The sequence below is a fragment of the Spermophilus citellus genome, assembly GCF_964194105.1.
Source record: "Spermophilus citellus genome assembly, chromosome: 9".
NCBI lineage: Eukaryota > Metazoa > Chordata > Mammalia > Rodentia > Sciuridae > Spermophilus > Spermophilus citellus.
This window is the reverse complement of record NC_138191.1, coordinates 17,777,047-17,785,722: the sequence shown is the minus strand read 5'-3', so window position 1 is coordinate 17,785,722 and position 8,676 is coordinate 17,777,047.

Genomic DNA, 8,676 nt, shown 5'->3' with positions numbered 1-8,676 from the left:
AATACTGAATACTCTGCCTACAAGTGGGATGATCTGGGACAAGTTGCTTAAGTGCTTGTCTCAATTTCCTTATCTGTAGAATGGGGATAAAAATTGTATAAACGGATACAGTTTATGTCATGGTTAAATGAGATAAAACATGAAAAGAATTTTATATAGTACCTGCTACAATGTAAGCAATCAGTAATCATTAGCTACTATCATTACTGCTTCAGCTTCAAGGGTTAGGAAACCTGGATTAGATCGACCACTATGGCATCGACCCCAACACTGACTAGCTTGTGGTGTTGCTTAACTCTTCGGCACCTTTGTTTTCTTCATCTACAAAATGTGGGTAAGAATGATTCCTACCTTGCAAAGTGGTTGCAAGGAATAAATGAGATGATAAATGTAAATCATTTAGCATCTTGGCTAGCACATTGGAAGCGTGTAGCAAAAGTTATCATTATTATCATTAAGACTGTGCAGATGGTCTATGAAAAGATGATAGCTCCCATTTGAATCATGATCTTAGGAGTACTTCATTCATTTATTCATTCATTCAACTTATATTTATGGGATGTTTCTGCTGTGCTAGGCACAGTGTTCAATTTGGAGAATAGAGAATGATGAACAAGATAGACAAGGCCTTGAGCTCAAGAAGCACACTTCCTTGAAAGGCTTCTAGAAGCATCTTGTTCAAGACAGGAAAAATAATAGCTGTCAGCTTCACCTACCAATTAGTAGACCCCCGACTTCTCTGTTACCACAATTCCATCAGATTTCTTGTTTTCTGCCTCTCTCAAAAACATAGCCACCTTGATGATTATATCTATTTTTCTGCTCTCGATAAATAACTATGGCTATTTGTATGTATGTATACAAGTACTGTATGTATACCTTGTAATATATATTATGAACATACACACACACACACACACACACACACACACATATATATATATATATATATATATATATATATATATATTCTTTTTAATATTTTAAAGATCTGGTAGATCACTTCTCTGTTCAGGGATTTCAGAGACTTGCCATCTGGATAAGGCTGATGAAATTGAGGTCATTTCCATCAACAGAAGAATGGATCAAGAAAATGTGGTATCTATACACAATGGGATCTGATTTGGTCATAAAAAAAAGAATGAAATTCTGATATTTGAGTCAGCATGTATGATCCTGGGGGACTTTAGTTTAAGAGAAATAAGTCAGGCACAGAGAGCCAATTACCACATGTTCTCACTTATGCATGGAAGCTAAAAAAGTTGACCTCATAGAAGTAAGGGAGAAGTGAAGTGGAAGAAAAGAAAAGTGGTTACCAGACTCTGGGAAGGCTGGGTGAGATACAGAGATAGTTAATAGGCACAGGGGTATAGTTGGATAGGAGGAATAACTTCCAATGTTCTATAGTCCAATAGACAACTCTGGTTGACAACCATTGTATATTTTAAAATAGAATTTTGAATCTTCCCAAAATAACAACAACAACAAAAAAAAGATAAATGTTTGAGGTGATTGATATGCTAATTACTTTGATGTGATCCTTGTATGTTGTATACATGTATTGAAATATCACACTGTATCTCTTGTAAGTATGAAATTATTATGTGTCAATTAAAAATAAAAAAACCATAAAGTTTAAAAATTACTTCCAGGTAGATCAGAGGTTAAATTGGAAAAACACATTAAAGAAACTTCTAGTGGAATAGATTTATGAATTCTGGGCCAGGAAAGATTTCACAAGATATCCAAAGCCCTTTGTCATAAAAGAAAGTTTGAAAAAGTTGATAAATTAAAATTAAGAACTCCTATTCACTGAAACATACCCTGAAGAAAAAGAAAAGTCAAGCCGCAAAGTGAAACATTTAAAAACCGACAAGAGGCTCATATTCAGAAGATAGAAAGAATTCCTACAAACCTGCAAATCAAAAAGAAAACAAAAATGGGCGATAATTTATAAATGGGGAGAAAATTTGAACAGTCACCCCACAAAAGAAATTCATTTAAACAATAAGCACAGATAGGTGCTTAACCTCCTGTACCTGCAGTAGTTAGTAGGGAATGAACACTAACACTGCACAGGTATCCACTATTCACTCACTAGATATCAAACTAAGGACACAAGAATGCTGATTCACTGTCTATGGAAATATAAACTGGCACAATTACCAAGGAAACCAGATCGACATCATCTAGTAAAATATGAGATGCATAATTTAGGACCAAACAATTTTCCTCCAGGTCATATACCCTATAAAACACATGCTTTTGTGTACATGTTTAAGAATGCTCATAACAGTACTGAGTAATAGCTTCAAACTAGAAATAACCTAAATGTCTATCAAGAACAGAATAAGTAACAAAAGTTTGTGGTATATCCATAATATGAAATATTATTCCATGAGAAATGGAGGGTGAGTATAGCTACATGACCCTTAGAAAATGGATCTTAAAGATGTAATACAGAGTTAAAAGAACCGAACAGTAAAAAAAAAAAAAAAAAAAAAAAAAAAAAAAAAAAGAAAAAAGTACTATATGCTGGAATTGATATAAATTTTTTTTTCAAAGGGAAAAATATTTTTGAACTAAAACTATAAAGAAGCTTAAGGAAATGATAGTATATAAATCAAGAGAATATTTTTCTTTAGGGGAAAAGGGAAAGGTGGGGTTACAACCAGGAGGGGTTTCTGAAGTGTTAATCATGTTCTGTCCTGACACAGATAGGTTACACAGGGGTTTGTTTTTATGAATTGTTAAGATCATACACTTATTTAAAGAAGCTTTCTGTAGGATTGTTACATTTCACGTGCACACACACAGGAGTCATTATAATATAGACACAATGGACAGAGACAGAAATTATTTCAGTCAGATAAAGAGGAGGCTTGTTTAAAGTCCCAGAGCCCTCTAAGAGAGGGCTGAAGGTCACCAGTTTAAGGGTGATCACCATCCTAGAGCAAGTGCTGAAGTGACTTTTTGCTGAATGGGGCAACTGGTGTCTTGTCTAACCATATTACACATTCCATTGATTGATGTAACCTGAAGAAAAGAATCAAGTTATAAAGAAAATATATAACAAAGATTCAATCTACAGGTTACAAGTCAGCAAGGCTAAATGTCTCCCAGGACCCCAATCTCGGGGTGCATCACTGGAGGGATTACCCAAGTGATGGATGGAGAATGTCAGCCACGAAGTCACTGTTAGGAGGATACCCTCTGTCCAGACTGCCCTTCTTTACTGCTCCTGGGCAACAGACTCTCCGCAGGTGCAATACTGCTCCAGCAGGAGACACGGTCACAGCTGCCCTGCCCCATTACCTCCATCCCTTATGAAGCTGCCGTTCTGCATCCTCCCTACTGCCCTACAATGTTCATGCTATGGAGGAGATGTTTGGTTGGTTGGTTGGTTGGTTGGTTGGTTGGTTGATTGGTTGGTTTGGTTAAGATGAGAAAAAAATCCTATCACAGACATACTGCCCACATTTTTTCCATGATGGACCTTCCTGTATCATGCCCATACTTCCCTTTACATCCTCCCCAGTGCCAGCAGGCAGGGATTTACCAATGTCATGGTCTATGAGATTAGTGCATTGTTCTTCTCAAGTGGGTTCAAATTTTCTGTTTCCCTGTCCCTACCCAGACATGTCCCATCCATGTGCAACAACTTTTAAGTAATTCTGTTTTCATTGAAATAGCACCCTAAAAATATTAAAGGTGATATTAAAAGACAATTTAATTTCTAGTCTCACCATCCTACTACTTTTTTTCATTTTATGAAAATTTTTCCACATATATGTTTGATTAAGTTATAATTATAACCTATATATACATCTGTTTTTATGTCATTAATCATAAATTTTTCTTATGCTTGAACAACTAAAATTCTCAATTAGTTATATCATCTAGTATTTCACTTAGAAGATAATTATTTACTTAACCATTCCCATAATATTGGATAATATAGGCCTTTTCAGTTTAAACTGATAATATTGTATAATATTGTATGCTGTATAATTCAGTTGTTGAAGTAAAGTGGAAAATTTTACATTTATCTCTGTTAAATTTAACTTCATTACTTTGGGCCAATTATTACAACATAGAGAGAGCTTTTTGAATTACTTTACTGCCTAATGTACTTGAGTGACTCATGGATCTAATGAGTCATTAATTAAAGCATTAAAAGTGACGGACCAAAGGACAGAAGCTTTCAGAGGTATATGTGCCAAAAGGTACATACCAGAATGTTCAAATAGCGTCTATAATATCTCCAAACTTGTAATAGTCCAAATGCCATCAATGATAAAATGGGTAAATAAATGATGATATATTTGCAGGATGGACACTATGCAGGAATGAAAATAAATGAACCCACACCTAGAGAGATTACTTGGGCAAATCTCACTAACATGATGTTAAGCAAAAGAAGCCAGACACAAAAGAATGCATACTCTATGATGCCATTTTTTTTTTTGAAATTGGAAAACAGACAAAACTAATTTGTGATATAAGGTTAACTTTAAGAGGAGAGGGAAGTTAAGTGATTGGGAAAGCATATAGATAGATGTTTGAGAAGCTGATGAATGTTCTACTTCTATACCTGGATGATGACTAGATTAATGCTCATTTACTAATAATTCATCAATCTATATACACTTTATCAATTTTTCTGTATTTTATGCTCCAATCAAATTACTTTTAAAAATAACAAGAGCGGGGCTGGGGATGTGGCTCAAGCGGTAGCACGCTCGCCTGGCGTGCCTGCGGCCCGGGTTCGATCCTCAGCACCACATACAAACAAAGATGTTGTGTCCGCCGATAACTAAAAAAAAAAATAAATAAATATTAAAAAATTCTCTCTCTCTCTCCTCTCTCTACTCTATCTTTGAAAAAGAAAAAGAACCCACCCTTCCTTCCTTCTTTCTTTAAAAAAAAAATAACAAGAGGGGCTGGGGTTGGGGCTTCGGCTCAGAGGTAGAGCGCTCACCTAGCATGCATAAGGATCTGGGTTCAATCCTCAGCACCACATAAAAATAAAATATATTGTGTCCACCTATAACTAAAAAATATACTCTAAAAAAATAACAAGACTAATAACATCCATGTTTCATATGGTAAAATTAAACATAAATCAATAAAAATCAAACTAATAATATACAGAATTATAGATAGTTTGGAGTGATAGACAGTGAGTTCAGTTTGAATAGGTTGAAATTGAAGTTTTGGAAGAATTTGCAGGTGGAAATGTTCTCTATGTGGGTCAGGAGCTCCACAGGGAGAGAACTGGGCTGGAAAGAAATATTTGGAAATCATTAGTTCATTGATAGTAGTCAAAACCATGAAAAAAAAAATCAAATAGAAGAAAAAGCATTGAAGGATTACCAAGACTTACAAAAAGAAACATCCAGAAAGAAGATTAGGTAGAGAGTGGTGGAAACCAGGTAAGGACACTTTCAGAGGGGTGAATGGCCAAAATTCCAGAGATGCAGCAGAAAAGCTAAGGATGGGGAAATTTCCACTGGGTTTAGTAACCAGATCACAAGTGACTTGGGTGAGAATAGGATCAGTGGTGTGATGGGGTCCAACATAGGCTGTCCATATGGGTATCATCTAGGAAGGTGGCAGTTTGGGAAGAACTTAAGATTTTGGCAGGGTTGGTGATGAGAATGTGCAGAGAACAAAATACCAGATGGCAGGAAGGAGAAGAGTGTTGGTTTGACAGCAGCATGGGCACTGGGAGAGTGCTGACTACCCATCTTCCAGCTCTTTGGTAAAAGGGACTTAAAAATCCTCAGCTCCTATTTCACGTATGTCAAAGGAGAGATGGGCTTCACGCCAGATAAGGAGAAGAAGAAAACATTCTATGAAGTGGCTGAGGAGCCTTTTCATCATAGAAGGTAAATATGCATGAAACTAGAGAACATACACCATTCCTCCTTGCTTGGCTGCCTATATTTTACCTCCTGCAGTCTAAATGGCTTTCTCCATGTAACCAATAATCGGTTCTCCTCAACTAACATTTTGCTGTCTTGCATCCCTATGTGAGCTAGCTCTCTCTGTCTATAATCATCCTATACCTCTACCTTCTTGAAAGTTTATTCTGAACCTAAACATTTTCTTCCTCCAGCTCCAAATTTTAGATTCCTTTTGGATTTTTTGTTGTTGTTGTTGTTATCTACTAAAGTCAAAGCCATTTCATCTCTCCTGGGTGAGACTAAGTTACCTTCTGTTGACTCATGAATATATTGGTTTACACAGCAAAAGCCTGTAGATAACAGAAGTGGTCTGGGAATCAGGAAAAAAAATTGGAATTTATGATTTATCAAAGAGAAGAAATTTGAGTGGCCAGCAGTTGTTTCCAAGTGTGCCACTGTATACCATGACAGTCATGCTCAGAGGTTCCTGCGGCCATGGGACTAGTTCATGTAAACAGAATTAGACGGGTGAATGAGCAGAGAGAATGTGAATCAATGTTCTAGTTCATTTCCCCGAGGCTTCAATTTCATCCTCCACCTTTTGTGCAAGAGAAAAACAACCCCAAACTGCTTTCCCACTTCCTTTTTTTCACTCGGTTACCTCATTCTCTTTTTATCTCTTGTTTTTGGGTTTGCTCCAGTAGATGGCAAAAGCTAGAGAATTCAATGAGGCAAAGTATCGGAAAAGCCCGGTTCAGGGTCTAACACGCAGTGCAGAGAGGTTTTCTTCCTCCTGAAGTGAGAAATCTGGTGTGAGGTGCCTGTCCAGGTCATTCATTCAGGCTCATCTTTTGGACAATAAAGTTCGATTCCATTAAGGAAGCATTTATAAAATGCTAATGGGCAGGCATAGCAATATAGGAAATATATAGAAGAAGCATTTTTAATAGGCTTAAAAACAGTTCCCAAAGATATGAGGTCCTAATTCCAAGAAACCTGTAGTGTTACCTTATTTGGAAAAGGTCTTTGCAGATGTGATTAAATTAAAGATTTCAAGATGAGGAGATTATCCCAGATTATCTGGGTAGGCCCAAAATACAATCCTTGTGATGGGGAGTCAGAGGGTGATTAGACACACACACACACACACACACACACACACACACACACACTCAGTGATTTTTTTTTTTAAAAAAGCAATACAATCTAGCAACACTATCCAGCTGTAGCATCTTATTCTATAGATGTCCCATTTTATGTGAAATAACTGGTGGCTCTCTAATGCCTCTCACTTGGCACTTTCATACAGGCCCACCTCATATGTGACACCACCGATCACCAGGCCCTGCAGAGGACCAAGCAGAACCTCTAGTTCAACAAAGATAAGGGTTGCTTTGGGGTTCTGGGAAAAATACCATTCTCTGACATCTTGTTGGGGTTGGAGCACTTGTTGGGAATAAACAAAAAAGGAATAAAACTTACCTTGATTTTTGTTGTTATTGTCTTATTTTTGCTTTCAGGCAGTTCTGAGGATAGAACTCAGGGTCTACCACTTGCTAGACAAGTGCTCCATCACAGAGCTACCCTGCCAGGCCTCACTTCTGTTTTGAAGAGCCCAACTGGACGATGCACACATCCAGTGGCCAAGGTCTCATCTATTTGCTAGCCTGCAGCAGAACTGGAGGTAACTTGGCAATGGAAAAGCAAAGAGGGCTCCCTGGGAGCAACCTGGAGACCACGGAATTCTCCTGAATGTCAGCAGGTTTTAAACTCCAGGTTGTGGTTCTCTAGTTACCACCAGAGCCCTGAGAATCGAAAGATTTATTTCTTCTTTAGAAGGCAATATTATGTAATCTCAGAAAGACTTTGTGAAATTTCATCAGGGCACTCAGTAAGAATGTGAGGAATGCCATGAGAATAAATCCACCCAGCCTCACATTCTCAGTAACAGAAGTACCAGTGGGGTTCTGCACTTCTCCTACTAAATATCTCTAACTCTCCCCAAATACGACCCATAAGCACAGTACCATCCATTAGTCTCATAATTCTTTGATTTGAGGATTTAGGGCAAGGACTCTGGACATTATATTTTCTGCTCAGATGCTGGGAAAGGCGTGTCTTCCATTCATAATTCAGAACGGTCAGGAGTACCTTTATAAAGTACTAAGATGTCCCAGATTAAGGTCCCTGTTAGTGCAAACCTTGTCCAGATGACAGCTTATTTCCTGTTGCCCTCCACCATTGAGAAGAACAATGTGAGCTGTCCCAGTGACCAGTATTTTATATATTAAGCCTCTTCTGAGTGTGACTGCACAGCCTTATTAACCTTCCTGCAGTTTAGAAGCGGATGGGTCTGAATTTCATTATAGATATGACTTCCACGCTCCCCTCCACTGGGGCACAAGGATTCAATTGGAAGGGTGTTGAAATTACTATGCAGATTGCTTTCCTATCACTTGATTGAAACTTCAAGAAGGAAGGTCATTAATGTAACTTCTTCCTCAATTTCTCATTTTAGGAAATCTGGAAGCAGAGCCACGTATAATTCAATGTAACTCAGTCCACTGAGCCACTCTCCACAGGAAGTATAAATAGAACACAGAAACTCTGTGGTTCCATTTCATTCTCCCTACTCAACCAATGTACTGAGAAAGATTGGAAGGGACATTAGTGCAGAACCAGAACAGTGAGAGACAAGAGAGAAATTAAATAGCAAATAACAACAGATGGCTATATATTCAATATCAAATAACAATACTATGTCTAT